This window comes from Topomyia yanbarensis, chromosome 3 (assembly GCF_030247195.1).
Source record: "Topomyia yanbarensis strain Yona2022 chromosome 3, ASM3024719v1, whole genome shotgun sequence".
In the NCBI taxonomy this organism is placed as follows: domain Eukaryota; kingdom Metazoa; phylum Arthropoda; class Insecta; order Diptera; family Culicidae; genus Topomyia; species Topomyia yanbarensis.
Window position 1 is genome coordinate 229,095,374 of NC_080672.1, and position 17,199 is coordinate 229,112,572.

The window sequence follows — 17,199 nt, forward strand, 5'->3', positions numbered from 1 at the left end:
TAGACATTTCACACTATTTACTTCAATGCAAATAAAAATTTTGAAATATCTACCTGTCTCATTCACGAATCGCATTCTCCCTGTCGTTCTCTGTTCAAGGGGCTTGAAACCACATGTGACCTTGTCTCACTTTACTATATTCAATTGCGCGTTAAAATACTGGACCAGTAAATTCTATTCTGTACATAAATCTTTTTTTCGGGAATATGTGACCAAAAAGTAAACTTCGAATTCCAAAGCAAATTGAACGTTCCAGGTTCCTGATAAATAATTAAGGTCCAACAATAAAGTAGAAACACCAGATAATCTTAAAACGACGCCGTCAAGTAAAGAAGCATGAAAACAAAAAGAAAAAAACCAAAAAAAGATGGATGCCCTAGAAAGTCCATTGCATATTTATTAGCCTTTTCTCAGAAGATGGGATTTTCAAAACATTTCAAAACTTTTTGATGCAATGGTTCTCAAATTCGTACAATCCGGTTTATTCATTTTCTTAATTCAAAAATGTTTTTAGCGTCAAATATATGACCATTTCATTTTAATTAATTATTTCATTCCGCATCTTTTTATTCGTTTTGTTCATCTGCTTTCATTTTACTTATTTTATTCGTTTCATTCTTTGGATTCACTCTGATCAGTTTATTCTTTCTGTGCATTTTACTCATATCATTCATTTAACTTATTTTATTAATTGTTTTCATTGTATGCATTTTGTTCATTTTTTCCAGTTTATTCGTTTTGTCCAGTTTCTTCATTTTAATAATCTGACTACTTTTTTAGTTTCAATCATTTCATCCAAATAATTTATTTGATTCAATTTATTTCTATATATTAATTTAGAACCTTTTACCATTGCTCAATTTTTCATTTTAATCAATGCATTTAATTCTGCTAATTTTCTTCTTTTTATTAATTTTTTCACTTCAGCTCATTTTGTTTATTTGATTCGTTTGTTTTATTTATGCATTTCATTTATTTTTTACATTATTCATTTTGTTCATCCATTCTTTTTATTCATTTGATCCATTTCATTAATTTGATTCATTGTATTCACTGGATGAATTAAATCAATTTGATTCATTTGATTAATTTGATTCATTTGATTCTTGTGATTCATGTGATTCATTTGATTCATATGATTCATTTAATTCATTTGAGTCATTTGATTCATTTGATTCATTTGAATCATTTAAATCATTTGAATCATTTGAATCATTTGAATCATTTGAATCATTTGAATCATTTGAATCATTTGAATCATTTGAATCATTTGAATCATTTGAATCATTTGAATCATTTGAATCATTTGAATCATTTGAATTATTTGAATCATTTAAATCATTTGAATCATTTGAATCATTTGAATCATTTGATTCATTTGATTCATTTGATTCGTTTGATTCATTTGATTCATTTGATTCATTTGATTCATTTGATTCATTTGATTCATTTGATTCATTTGATTCATTTGATTCATTTGATTCATTTGATTCATTTGATTCATTTGATTCATTTGATTCATTTGATTCATTTGATTCATTTGATACATTTGATTCATTTTATTCATTTGATTCATTTTATTCATATCTTTAATTTTATGCATTTCATGTTCAGTTATTCGTTTTATTTCATTCAATTTGTTAGTATGAGTCAATTTATTCTATTAATCTTATAACTATTTCTAAATATAATCTTAATTTTTATTAAATAACCTAATCTAATTTGATTCGTGTATATTATAATTTTGATTTACATTAATTTTTCTTCTCATTTCATGAATTTAAAAACCTATTATTTAATTTTTTGCTTTACTTTTTTATTTCGTTCGTTTTGTTGATTTCTATAATTTATTCAGTTTATTCGAGAGTTTTTTCGTGCTAGACTAGAAACTGTTTTCATCCCACCTCTAGTTGGGTGCCTACTTCTCGTGAGTTCTGTAAACTAATCCAATAGTGAAATGTGTAAGAAATGTCTCATCTCACTGCTAGATGGATTAAATCGGTTTTTTTTTAAAAACACTTATAATCTCAACATAATTTGAGCGCATCCTGAAATACACCGTTTGGAAGGGAAAAACTCGCATTTTCCAATATAAAATCTATTTTTGTTGGCCAAAATTGAGTAAATCTTCAAACGGTCATAAAAATCTACCCTGATATACTAGAAACAAACTAAAAACGTAATTTTTCATCATGTCTCGTCTACTTCACGATAAATTATGTGTGAACTCTGAATACTCAAGTTGGTTTTTATTGTTGAGCGCTTGCGATTTTATATGAAAAATATGCTTCAAAACAGAGTACCGAGAAGGCACATAATTCCGCGCAGTTTAGAACTCCGCGCACTCTGAACTATTTGTTAAATTGCAGAAGCAGGCTAGTTAAAATAATTGAACATGTAATACACATATGCTGTTTATGGTTATCCATACCGACTGAGAAAAAAAATTTTTTCTGGTGGCTCGTATACCTGCAAAATAATAAAATAGAACGTTCGTTCTTGTGGCCGCAATGTTTGCGTATTTCCTAAGCGATTGCGTTAAGGTGCGAGTCTGCATTTCCGCGCCCATAGCGCAGCAAATCGGTACCTTTTTGCCTTAATCTCGCAATATCTTTGGAAATAGACCAAAATTATAAAAAATAAATGGTATCCAATAAACTAGGATAATTACCGAAGGCATTGGTGAAAAATCTATTTCAAATTTCCAATTACTTCCAAAGTTATCGGTAGTTTTAGTAGAGAAAATCGCGAAAATTTCGAATCCTTTATGATTCCTCTTCCTTGCCTCTCCCATTTCTCTGCATTCTCTGGTTTCCACCCCACCAAAACCAGTGTTGTATCAATAAGGATTCCGTCCTATTCCTTCGTAGTATATTACAAGTTCATTTATGGATTATAACTGTTTGTAATCATGTAGTTTAGGTACCATTCATAAATCACGTAACGCAAAAATTGCCCAAAATTGACTCCCCCTCCCCCCATGTAAAAAATTGTCACAAATTTCTTCATCCCCCCCTCCCCTGTTACGTAACAAATTCCTAGAAAAAAATTTTTTCTTAGGTGAAAACATGTTACGTAACGATCTAGCTGACTCCTCCTCCCCCTATGTCGCAACATGTCACAACTTGTTGTACCCCCTCTCCCCCCCTAAAAGCGTTACGTAATTTATGAATGGTCCCTTATCAAAAATGCAGAATACGATTTTTACATTGTTATGCGTTGAATAAAATACATTCAACGCTTGCAAATACATCTATTGATCGAGAATTTCTTTATTTGCGGAAGCGCGCGCTACTACGCAGTTACACCACTGTTAGCGCGCCTGACTCAACGTGCATGTGTATGTGACAACCTCGGCTTCCTTGCTGCTACCTATAGCACGTGGATACATCTATAGCTATAGCAGCACGTGGATGATCGGAGTAATGAGTGAAATGGAAAACTGTTATTTCTAATTACCAAAATAACTTCTCATACTAGATCCAAAAAGTTTCAAAGGTTCAGGTTTTCTCTACTATCGCAAGATATCAATTTGCGCCTGAGATATTGAGGCACAGGTTCTGTATTAGGAAGTTATTTGTCGTCCATATAAAGGCTAAAAGAGGACATCATTATATTTTTTTTCTGTATCTGTAATTTCCGGAGGCCATTGTCTGCGAAAATCTTCGGAAACTCTAATGTACTTAGTACGGATGCAAAGCTCTTCTCGATCGGTTTTTGTGGCGATATAACCAAATGAGGACATATTCAAATGAGCTTTTCTCGGAATATGTTTAGTACTGTAAACTAATATCTTAGCTGACATGTTGAAAAGAGACGCACAACTAATTCGTGATCCTGCGACTATAGCGAAAATGTTTTCTTATCTGAAATATAAAAAAAATACTCAAATTGATCGAAAATGGAAGCGGTGATGTTTATTGAACAACTCAGGAAATCCTGAGATTGACTCTACATTCAATTTTCTTGTGCGTATTCTAATATGTTCCAGTTTACGGCGTGTAAAGATATTCTTTCCCGACACTTTTCGCAATTGCACTTTGAGAAAAGATTTTTTATGGGTTAAGCATGCGAATTCATGACAATACGATTTTTTTTATAAAAATTGAGAACAATTTTACGTTCAATAAAACCAATTCAACCCGGCTACCATTTTGACCATCTATCCGAAGTGTGGATTACTCAGTACGATGTACGATTCGACTCAGTTCGACGAGATATGGCATGTGTGTTCGAGTAAGCATTTTTTAGTATAATTATGGGATGAGGAGTAAGTATAAATTGCATAACCTATTTGAATAGTCATAAATTACTTTGATTTGGGGGTCTAGAACATTGAAGATTAAAAATAATTTTATTTACTACAAGGTCACTGATGCCGGCTCGATTTCTCGGAGGAAGTGAATGAAAATTTGCTCATTCCAAAATATTCAACGAAATATCGACTGACTGTCTGACATAACGCAGATAGCTGTAATTCAATTAGAACATTGAATGAGACGATTTTTTTTAAACATCTAACAATCATAGGAGCGTGGTTAGCAAAAATATCTTTTCAGTTGAACGAAATTCGGAACACAGTTTCAGAAAAGTCAATTTTCTCACATTTTATCACAAGTACCTGTTGTGGCATCTTGCTCAAGTGGTCTTCGATTCTTCGATTTTGTCTGAGTTACTTGACGTCAAAACCCTAAGTAATATAATTATTGGTAGTTTTCATAGTATTTCATATCATGTTTTCCTTATGGTGATATTCAAAGCATCTATTGTGCTGCGCATCCGTATATTTGTCTACATTCCGACGAACAAATCACTAGGATGTGTAAAATTACACTAATATAGTTTGACGGATAATTTCACTTGTTAACAAAATTTGGTAAGTTTGCTAATATCGAACATTTGTTTGCACATTTATATTATGCACAATAAATACTAACTCTTAGTTTGATTTAAGCTACTCAATACTGTCCGAATTTCTACTGTAGTTATAGAAAGCGGGTATTCAGTGTATTATGACTAAGCCGGGTATTCCCCACATTTTCCTCTAGTCTGAAAATGCGAATACAGTCAAACCCTAATTCGACGATATCTTTCGGCGGAATCATAAAAATATAAGTATTAAAAAAACATCAGAATACGAAGTTTTTGAAATACGTAAATTAGCCACCGAGGAAGAATTCATAATCTAATAAGAACTCAATCGTTCTTCGTTAGGATTCGAACACTCAGCTTGGGGGAACAGTAATTATAATTCCTGTATCATCAGAATTGACAATAGAATTTTATATACAAATTGCTACTACTTTTCGCGATTGCTAGTTTAAAGATTAGCAAAGAACAAAAACAACAGATTCATAGTGTAGATCAGAAACAAATCAACGGCTAAACATCGATTTGTTTCGTTTCAGATACTTTTATTCTTTATCTATAATGGAGGTTACCAAGTATTGAGTATTGGAAGTAAATGACGAAAACCACATGCATGGTTGAGCTTTCGTTATATGTAACATAGTTAGATATTTTGTGATAAAATTCCATTTTTAATTGTGCAAGTATTTTTTCTTAAATTGTTTACGCCCTTTTTGGTGATACGATTTCGTTCTGATGAATAATAGTGCATTTCAGCTCGACGTTATTCCTGGAAAATGCGAGTTCTGTCGGAATTGTGAAACAAAACGATGAACTAAGGGTTTATTTTAATCAAGGATATAGTTCCTCGGCCAGATAAGTTTCTCGATTTCTTCTATACATGATCTGAAATAATTTTTTTAAACTATATCATTCGACTACAATAAAAGCTTTGATTGAAAATACAATGTCGTTCGATAGATCTCTGATCTCTGATACTTAACAGAATGGGTAAAATTGCAGAATTGATTTGAGTTACATAAGCAAAGTACAGTTTATCATTTACAATGATTGCAGTCACAAAAATTAGAATTATGTCCTACTAAGCTCGAAATAAATATTCTAAATATAATAAATGTATACGAAGAAAATGAATGTTTATGAGGGTGTGACAAAATTGTGATGTCTCGGCTCATGTCCAATCACTACACTGGGCTCGCAAAAAGCGGTATCTGCGCCTGTTGCACCGGTTATCACGATATCGAACATATTGTCTGGGCATGCGCCGAGTACTGTTCTGCCAGATCTCAACTATTGAATTCTCTTTGAACTCGAGGAAGATCACTATCCCGGTTCGAGATATAATGGCTAGCTGCGATTTGCTCTATATGTCCCTCTTATATACCTTCCTAAAAACCATCAATATTCAGATTTATTTGCATCTATTATTGTTTGGATCATTCTGAGAAGTGCCCTCTTCCGCCTACCGTACTGCAACGATGGTTTGATGCGACTCCAAGACAACACAAAATATCTCTGTCGAATGACCCAACAAACACGAGACCTACAGCACAACATCACACGCGCAACGCGGTGTGTTGGCGATCTGCATCTGAGCCGTACTACGAAATCGTCTGGAGGAACCCCGAGAAGGACCGCCCGGCGCCCCCATAGGGGAACTATGGGTAAGACGGACAGGTGAGGAAGGACGGACACATGATTATTTTAGGGATATAACATTAAAACTTCAATTGTATGGTAACCTTGAATTACGAAACCCTTAGTAGGCCTTGAATACTGCTAAACGTATACAATTTCAGCAAATATTGATAATCAGTAGTGCTGTTTTGTGCAGATGTAATTTTAAAGTTTCCGATTTTAAGGTTTAGCGATGAAAAAATCAATTCTTTCGCGGAGTTTTTCCTTTGTTTCGATAAAGTAACTTCGTGTAAAATAACAGGTAAGTTTATTTAAGCGCGAATAGGTACAAACGTTTAAAAATATGTATACTGGTGGGGCAAAACGGACAGTCTTGATTAATTCTATTGATGCATCCTTATATGAATGTCTCGCCCGTAGAAACGAAATACTAGCAGAACCGTGGAGAACCATCCAGTTAGCTGAAGTCTCACATGCAGTAGACTGCAGGATGTACGTTAATGTGACCGAGGTTCAATACGGGATTCCTAGAACCTGGAAATGGTAGACGATTTTGTGCAAGTCTCATATTCTAGCTGTGTATGATCGAGGAACTGGTGTTACCAATTATGCATTTAATATACAACCTTCCAGTTTTGTATAATTGATTGTGACTCACCAAATGATCCAATGTTGGAACTGATTGTGTAGATCTCTTTATGACAACGGCAAAAACGCTATTAGAAAATACATTATTTGCTTCAACTCTAAATCGAACCCCAAAACGTCATTTTTCATTTGAATTGAACATATATATTAAGAAGAACCACAATCTATTCAAAACATCCGCTAAAAACAGTAAATTTCAATATTTTGCATTGTGATTATTCTTTCTGCAACATGTCCGTCTTACCCCCACCATATGTTCGTTTCACCCGCAGTCTGGAAAAAGTGCAGATATTTCTTCGTTTTACGGTTCTTTAAAAACTGATACAAAATGATTTTTGTAACATAATCCCCCTGGGCACTCGAAAGCCAACTTATGGAGCTACAACATAGAGTATTACATGGTGACAAAAACATGCTCTTGCTATGTTATATTTAAGTATAACCTTAATATGTCCGTCTTACTCCCAGTTCCCCTATATGATGCATTCGTCCGAATATGTAATCCTTGCCGTTGATTCCCAATGCTAGGTAGGGCAGCTTTGTCCACCGCAAACGCAAACGTGCCTTATCAAATAAACGAATTGAATAAAAAAAATAAAGAAATTCATAGTCTTCACTTACCAGAAACTACAAAGGTCCGATCAGATGCAATGCGTGGAAAAGGGAGACATTGTTTGAGACCATACGAAGCAATTGAAGAGCATACTCACACACAAATGAGGACGCGAAAAATCACATAACGAGAAGCTCAGCATAGCTCTGTCGTAGTGTTGACTATACCGTACGGTGAGGTAGAGGAGAAAAACACAGAAGTGATACAAGTATTCAACAAGGAACTCGTAACAGTGGCTAATGTGGTGAAAAAGGTGCCTGGAGCGGATAGAATCCCTAACGTCGCACTGATAGTGGTAGTCCCGGCATTTCCGAACATGTTTAAAATAGTAATAAGAAAATTACTAAATGAGGGGCCCTTCCCTGATCGATGCCGAAGCTAGTGTTATTGTCAAAGCGGGTAAGCCGCCTGAGAATCCATCATCGCTTACTGGATACATGAATTTGAGCTTGAGTATGTGCGACCACCCCTGGCTGCTACTCCGTTATCGATCTGAACTAGCTGAAGTTGCACAGAGAATAAGTAGATAATTATGCTTGGGAATAGCGAAACATCTTTCAATGTGCAACTCCTGGTAATCCTAAAGTATTGATCAATACCGGCGCCGGCAAGGCCCGAACGTAGATCGTGGAAGGAAAGGGAAGGAATGGTTAGTCCGATACTTGCTTTTGCTAGAGGCCGTATATACTACTGCGCACTCCACAAGTATCACAGGAGGAGGATATTTTTGTTAGTAAGAGTATAGAAGTTGGATCACTTTTTCTTTACCGACGCCAGAGAGGTGACTTCACTATCTGGACTAGATATCGATCCACCAAACTTATAGACCGGGGACCAACGGCTTTACTTCCCTTCCGAAGGAAGACGTGACCACAGATTTTTTCACCTCAGAAAAATCTCAACGACCTCGGCTGGAATTGAACCCAGGCAAATTGGAATGAGTGACGGTCACGCTTATCACTCAACCACCGGCGCCGTCATCATCGCTTACTGGGTACTTTCAGAAAACTCTTGGAAAGGCACATCCTGAACAGGCTGACAACATTTATGGAGAGCGATTATAGGTTGCCGTAGAAACAACACAGAAGTCACGATCGGGGAGCATTCCATGATCTCGAAGCATCCGCTGAAACAGCAGGAAGTGACGATCGACGACCGACTGAATTTTAACACCCTATGTCAGCGATTCTCAACCTGGGGTGCGCGGATCCCTAGGGGGCTGTCAAGTCGTTACTGGGGGTTCGCGAAGAGGGGGGATCTTTTCCGGACGGTTATTGAAACTTTAAGCTTTTTTATCGTATCAGACTGAAAATAATATATTCACAGCATATAAATCGATGTTAAGCCGTGGGGATCCGCAACTGCCCAGGGTAATTTTGAAGGGGTCCGCGAGCGCCTAGGATAATTTCGAAGGGGTCCGCGATAACCCAAGGTGATTTCGAAGGGGTCCGCGGAGCAAACAAGGTTGAGAACGGCTGCCCTATGTCGATTATATCGGTGAGAAGGCGGTCAAAGCTATGAACGCATTAAACAGAAATATGCCGAACAACGATGAAGCAAGCAGTAGCATCCATCATTTGGCATCACTGATTGCTATATTCCGGTCGTCAGTAGAGCTGATAGTTTTTTTTTTGATTTTTTAGTGTTTTACACTCGCGATTATTTTTATTCTCGTTTTATCTGTATATCGTTTTATTCGGTAGTACGTGTGCATTGAAATTTCGTGACTTCAAGCACGATTATATCTGCCGGTGTGATTCGTGAAAGTGATTGTTTTTTGTTGTGATTTCTGTTTTCACTTGTCATTATCACTGCACAGACGTTACGCTCAATTTTTTCCCCAAAAGCGCCATCTGCTGGTGGGTAGTTGAGTTGTCGCACGTTGCGTGCAAGTTCGCTTCCATTGACGCACGTCACCCGTTAGCGTTCTCCTGCGCATATTGCATACCCGCTAGGCGTCATTTCTACATCAAAAGCATGGCTTGTAACAACTGCTCGAAAGTGGTTAATGATTCTGATCGAATCACATGTCGTGGATACTGCGGAAATTCGTTCCACATGATATGCGTCAAGATGGATTATGATGTTCGTGACGTCCTGGGAACCCACCCACGGAATCTATTCTGGATGTGCAAAGGCTGTGCTGATTTATTCTCGAATGATAATTTCCGTAGAATGGCTTCGCGTTGTTGCGACATAGTGCCTGACGACAATTCTCTGAAATCTATAAAGAACGACATAGCTGATTTGAAAGATGTCATCAAAGCTCTCTCGGTTAAAGTTGACTCTAAACCGCTATCCCCAACTATAACGCCTTGGAATCGAATTGCTGAATATAATCCAGTTTCAAACACGTCTAAGCGCAAACGCGAAGATGATTCGCTCAAAACAAAAATTCCTAATATTCGTGGATCCAAAGCTGCGTTTGAAACAATAAAAACAATTTCACCACCTGAGGAGCTGTTATGGGTTTATTTTTCAGTATTCGATCCCAGCACGACGGATGATGAAGTTTCTACCCTTGTGAAAGATTGTCTGGGGGAGAATCTGCAACCGAGGATAGTTCGTTTAGTTCCTAAGGACAAGGATCTCTCATCTTTGAGCTTCATTACTTTCAAAGTTGGCGTTAGCAAATCATACAGGGATAAGGCTCTGTCCAAAGATTCTTGGCCGGAGAACATCTACGTGAATTTGTGACCAATTCAAAAATCCAACGACCTATCATCAGAATTGCGGCGGAGAAGAATCCATCTGGTGGTGGACAGTAGCGCCAAGCTGTTCCGGATAAACTCATCTGTCCAACTTCTTGTATCCCGGCGAGCGATTTAGGTCTACCTGGCGAATCGGCGACTTCTTCTGTGTCAGGTAAAGCCAAGAAGGGTATATGTCCTTCCGAAGCAATACAAGATGCTGCACGCCCTCAATGTAAATTTCACTTACAGTCTACTGATGAACACAACTCTACCGCCGCTGTGAATCTTCAATGTCAAAAACAAAATTTGGATTCCATCGTAACGAGCTCGTCTCTTCATAGCACATTCGGCTCTAGAACGATCACAGAAGGACTAAGCACTCTATGCTATGCTGGTATGACTCATCGCACCCTGGGACGCACTGCAGCTAGCACTATGGAAGCCCTTGATCCCCCTGCCACAGTCGAGCCATTGCAGCCAGCGTTCACCAGTCGTCCCGTTCCTGTGTGCAGGAGTGGTGAAGGGGTCTTCCAAATCGATACCAACGGTAATCAATCGCGGCATTCGAACCTACAAATATATTACCAGAATGCCGGTGGTATGAATTCAGTAATCGAAGATTATCTGGTAGCAAGTTCGGATGAATGCTTCGACATAATCGCCCTCACAGAGACGTGGCTTAGAGATAGCACTCTGTCAGTGCAAGCTTTTGGTGCCAACTACGATATTTTCCGAACTGATCGCAGCTCACGCAACAGTCTCAAGGCTACCGGCGGCGGGGTACTTGTGGCTATCCATCGTCGATTGAAAGCGTAACTGATTGACGACACTTTGGGGGTCTGTGTCGAGCAGGTGTGGGTGCGAATCAAACTGGCCGGCTACGCACTTTTTCTTTGCGTGGTTTATCTTCCACCGGACCGCACTCGCGATTCGACATTGATTGATTCACATACGGAGTCACTGGAACGGATTTCCGCTCAAGCAAGCCCGGTTGATGAGATCCTGATTGTTGGTGATTTCAATTTCTCCGAATTAAAATGGCGATCTGCTTCTGACGGATTTATGTTCGCTGATCCCGAACTGTCATCTTTTCATGTTGGTATCACCAGTTTGCTTGACTGCTACAGTCTAAATCTGCTGCGCCAAACGAATAATGTGGTGAACGAGAACAACAGAATCCTTGATCTCTGTTTTTCGAGCAAATCTGACTACGCGCCAAAAATTACCACAGCACCGTTTCCCCTGGTAAAGACTGTTAGACACCACCCTCCCCTGCATATATTGCTTGAAGCGATTCGAGTGAAGCATGACTGCAATGCTTCTGACACCGTCAGCTATAAATTTAGAAAAGCCAACTATAATAGCATTATTGACTTCCTGTCGAATATCCACTGGACTGAAATTCTCGACAATGATGATGTCAACGTTGCAGTGCAGACCTTCTCCAATGTTATAAGCTATGCTATCGATCGCTATGTACCCAAGAAGTGACCTTCAATCTAAGCACCCAGCGTGGCACACTGCCGAGCTGAGACGGTTAAAAGCGACTAAAAGAGCCGCTCTGAAGAAGTACTCCAAGTTTGGGGGCTACGTGCTGCGACAACACTACGTTCATGTTAACCAAGTCTATAAAAAGACATCGAAGCGTTGCCATGCCGATTACTTGCGAAACGTGCAACGTAAGTTGAAGTCCGAACCTAAAACATTCTGGAAGCATGTAAACGAGCAAAGAAAGGAATCCGGGTTGCCTTCAACGATGAGCTATGGAGGACCTATGAGCTCTAGTTTACAGGATATCTGCCAACTATTCTCTGAAAAGTTCGCGAGTGTTTTCTCCAACGAGAAACTGACACCGACCCAGGCTTCACGCGCGGCTCTCAATGTACCTCAATCATACCAGTCTTTGAACTATATCAATATCGACAATAATATGGTACAACTGGCGATTGGCAAAATGAAGGCTTCAACCTCGGCAGGCCCAGATGGTATACCAACTATTATTCTAAAAAAATGCTCTGCCGGTCTAATTGAACCACTTTGTCATCTGTTTCAATTGTCGCTAACAACCGGAGTATTTCCCGAACTCTGGAAATCCTCCTTCATGTTTCCAGTGCACAAAAAAGGTGATAAAAAGGTAGTTGGCAACTACCGTGGTATTACAACGCTAAGCGCAGTTCCTAAGCTGTTTGAAATGGCTGTGTTGGAACCCATCTGCATCCACTGCAAACAGTATATCTCCGAGACTCAGCATGGATTTATGCCGAAACGTTCAACATCTACGAATCTTCTGTCGTTCACAACATATGTTACAGATGCTATGTCGGACGGCCTTCAAACTGACGTTATCTACACGGACTTTTCAGCTGCTTTTGACAAGATAAATCACGCTATTGCAGTGGCAAAATTGGATAGACTTGGCTTTGGTACTAATATTCTCCGTTGGATGCAATCGTATCTCAGTGATCATCGTCTAGCAGTCAAGATAGGTGATTGTGTATCCGAAGAGTTCTTTGCTTCATCTCGTATTCCGCAAGGCAGCCATCTTGGTCCATTGATTTTTCTTCTGTATTTCAACGACGTTAACTTTTGTTTAGAAGGACCACGGTTGTCTTTCGTCGACGACCTCAAGTTATACCATAGAATCCGGAATACTGATGATGCAGCTTTCCTTCAACGCCAACTGGAAACCTTTGCGGAATGGTGTGAGATCAACCGAATGACCCTAAACCCCAAGAAATGTACGGTCATTACGTTCTCGAGGAGAAAAACGCCAATTCGATTCGATTACTGTCTAGCTGAATCCACAATTGACAGAGCGAATTGCATCAAAGATCTCGGAGTTTTTCTCGATGAACAACTGACGTTTAAACAGCATATCAGCTATATTGTCGCAAAGGCATCACGCTGTTTGGGGTTCATAATGAGAATATCTAAGCACTTTTCAGATATTTACGATATATCGCCAACATGACTTAGACTTTACACTCTTCTCTATGCAAATTAATACTTTTAAATATATACTTGCTTGTCTCATTCACGAATTGCATTCTCTCTCTGACGCACTGTGTTTGATGGATTTGAAAGTTCATGTGACCGTATCTCATTATTTTTCAATTGTACGTTAAAATAATGGACCTGAAAATTCTATTCCGCGCGAAAAAGAAAATTTCCAAGACGAATTGAACTTTCCGGTTTTTAAATAACTAATTGAGGTCCATCAATTAAGCAAAAACATCAGATAATCTTAAACGACGCCGCCAAGGAAAGAAGAACGATAAGGTCGAAATAAAAAATGATGGAAACACTAGAAAGTGCGTTGTATATTAATTGTCATTTTCAAATAATGGAATTTTTCAAAATATTTTACAACTTTCCGAAGCAATGTTCGTACAATTCGTTTTACTTATTCATTTTATTTAGATCATTTTTTAAAATTCATTAATTTATTCATTTCATAGGTTTTATTTGTTTTGTTTATTTTATTCATTTTGAATACTTGGCCAATCTTGAATATATGTGATAATTTCATTTCAATCATTTATGTTATTTAGCATGCCTTTTGTTCATTTTGATCATTTGGGTTCATTTTATCAATTAATTCGCTTCCTTCTTTGGATTCATTCTGATCAGTTTATTCAATTCATGAGTTTATTCATATCATGCATTTAAATTATTTTATGCACTTTTTTATTCTATGTATTATATTTATTTTCGCCTTTTATTGATGAAACTATTTGTACAGTCGAACGATATTAGTGATTTCAGAATTTTAGTCACGGTTTTTTAATATTTTAGTCATGAGTATTGTGATTTATGTTCAATATTTCAGGGACTTTATCATTATTTTCATAATTTGTATTCACGTTGTCGTGATATTTTTGTCACGAGTAGAAATTTATCTTTATTAATATTCATGATTTCAGTATTTTAGTCATGATTTTTGATATTTTTGTCACGAGTGTGATTTATGTTCATGATTTCAGGATCTTAATCACAATTTCCGTAATTTCTGTTCACGTTATAGTGATATTTTCTTCCAGAGCTTAATTTCGAATTTGAACTCATGATATCAGCAGTTTTATCATGGTATTGGTAATTTTTCTTCGCCTTATCGCGATCTATTATTTTTTGGTTATCATCGGTTTTTTTACGCGGAGTAGCGTCACAATATGAACTGTCATAAAATTTCGACAGATTCGCGGTATCTTGTTCTGTGAACTATATTACGAATATGATTTGATGTGCTCAGCGCGTTTTCTATCCAGGCATCACACTGAACTTTATCAAATGAATATCGATGTTAGAGGTCTTAACAGTTTTCTTATATCTACTGCTTGTACCTATTACTGGTCGGTAGCAGCTGGACATTTCATGAAAAAGATCATTGATCAAAAATAATTCCACGAACAACACTCCAAATTTTGTAAAATAGTTCACGTGAAAATTTCATTATCATATTGCATGAAATTGAAAATAATTAGGGATACCTTCTAAATATCACAAGCACGCAAAATCAAATGTAAGTCATGTTTAAGGAATCACGGATCATGAATAATATTTCATGATTATGTGAGCTATTTCACGAGCTATTTTATAATCCGACGTGACTATTGTTCTAGGAATCAAGAACCAGTTCACGAATACATGAATACTATTTTAGGATTTCGTGAACAATTTAAAGGGAATGAATGGTATGTCATGGTTGTTATACTAAGTATCATGATCCAGCTCACGAGAAAAAATAATATTTCATGATTTTGTGAACTATTTCATGAGAACGGATATTAGATTATAACTCTTATACTAGGATGCATGAATCAGCTCACGATGATCCTATCCCGCCTCGACAATTGAATCGAAACAAATGGCTTACTGTCAGATACACAATTTGGCTTTCGCAAAGGCAAAGGGACGAACGATTGTCTTGCGTTGCTCTCAACCGAAATTCAAATGGCCTATGCTAGTAAAGAGCAGATGGCATCAGTGTTCCTAGATATAAAGGGGGCATTTGATTCAATTTCTATCTACATTCTTTCAGAGAAGCTGCACCAGCATGGTCTTTCAGCGACTTTAAAGAACTTTTTACTAAACTTGTTGTCGGAAAAGCACATGCATTTTTCGCATGGTGACTTATCGACATCACGATTTAGCTACATGGGCCTTCGCCAGGGCTCATGTCTAAGCCCCCTGTTATACAATTTCTACGTCAACGACATTGATGAATGTCTTGACAATTCCTGCACGTTAAGACAACTTGCAGACGATGGCGTGGTGTCTGTTACGGGACTCAAAGCTGTCGATCTACAAGGACCATTACAGAATACCTTGGACAATTTGTCTGCATGGCCTATTAAGCTGGGTATCGAGTTCTCCACGGAGAATACTGAGCTAGTTGTATTTTCTTGGAAGCGTGAACCAGCACAACTACAGCTTATATTAATGGGTCAAACTATAGCTCAGGTCTTCACAGTAAAATATCTAGGGGTCTGGTTCGACTCTAAAGGTATTTGGGGATGCCATATTCGGTATCTGAAACAGAAATGCCAGCAAAGGATCAACTTTCTTCGTACAATAACCGGAACATGGTGGGGTGCCCACCCAGGAGACCTAATTAGGTTGTATCAAACAACGATACTGTCGGTAATGGAATACAGATGCTTCTGCTTTCGATCCGCCGCGAACATACATTTCATCAAACTCGAAAGAATTCATTATCGTTGTTTGCGTATCGCCTTAGGGTGCATGCAGTCGACCCATACGATGAGTCTCGAAATCCTGTCGGGCGTTCTCCCGCTGAAAAATCGATTTTGAGAACTCTTATCGATTGCTCATTCTATGCGATATCTTGAACCCGTTGGTGATTGAAAACTTCGAAAGGCTTGTTGAGCTCGATTCTCCGACCCGTTTTATGTCCCTGTACTTTGACTACATGGCGCAAAATATTAATCCTTCTTCTTACAATCCCAACCGTGTGCATTTCATAAATACTTCTGAATCTACTGTTTTCTTCGACACATCCATGAAAAATGAGATCAATGGAATTCCGGACCACATACGCCCACAAGTGGTTCCAAATATTTTTTATAATAAATTCCGAGAAGTCGACTGTTCTAAGATGTTTTATACTGACGGATCAAACCTCGAAGGGTCCACTGGCTTCGGTATTTTTAATCAAAAGTTCACCGCTTCCTACAAACTCAGTGACCCCGCTTCAGTTTACGCCACAGAACTAGCTGCTATTCAGTATACCCTTCGAGTCATTGACACATTACCCGCAGACCATTACTTCATCGTCTCGGATAGTCTGAGTTCTATTGACGCTATTCGCTCGATGAAACATGAAAAGCATTCCTCGCATTTTTTGGGGAAAATACGGGAGCTACTGAGTGCTTTATCTGACAAATCTTTCCAGATTACCGTGGTGTGGGTCCCTTCTCATTGCTCCATTCCGGGCAATGAGTAGGCGGACTCCTTAGCAAAGGTGGGTGTCATTGAAGGTGACGTTTTTGAAAGACCAATTTGCTTCCACGAATTTTTCAGTATTACTCATCAGAGAACCCTCGAAAGTTGGCAAACCTCGTGGAGCAATGGGGTGCTAGGAAGGTGGCTACATTCGATAGTCCCTAAGGTATCGACGAAACCTTGGTTCAAGGGGATGGATGTGGGTCGTGACTTCATTCGTGTGATGTCCCGACTTATAGCGTACCATTACACGCTGGATGCACATCTCCGACGTAT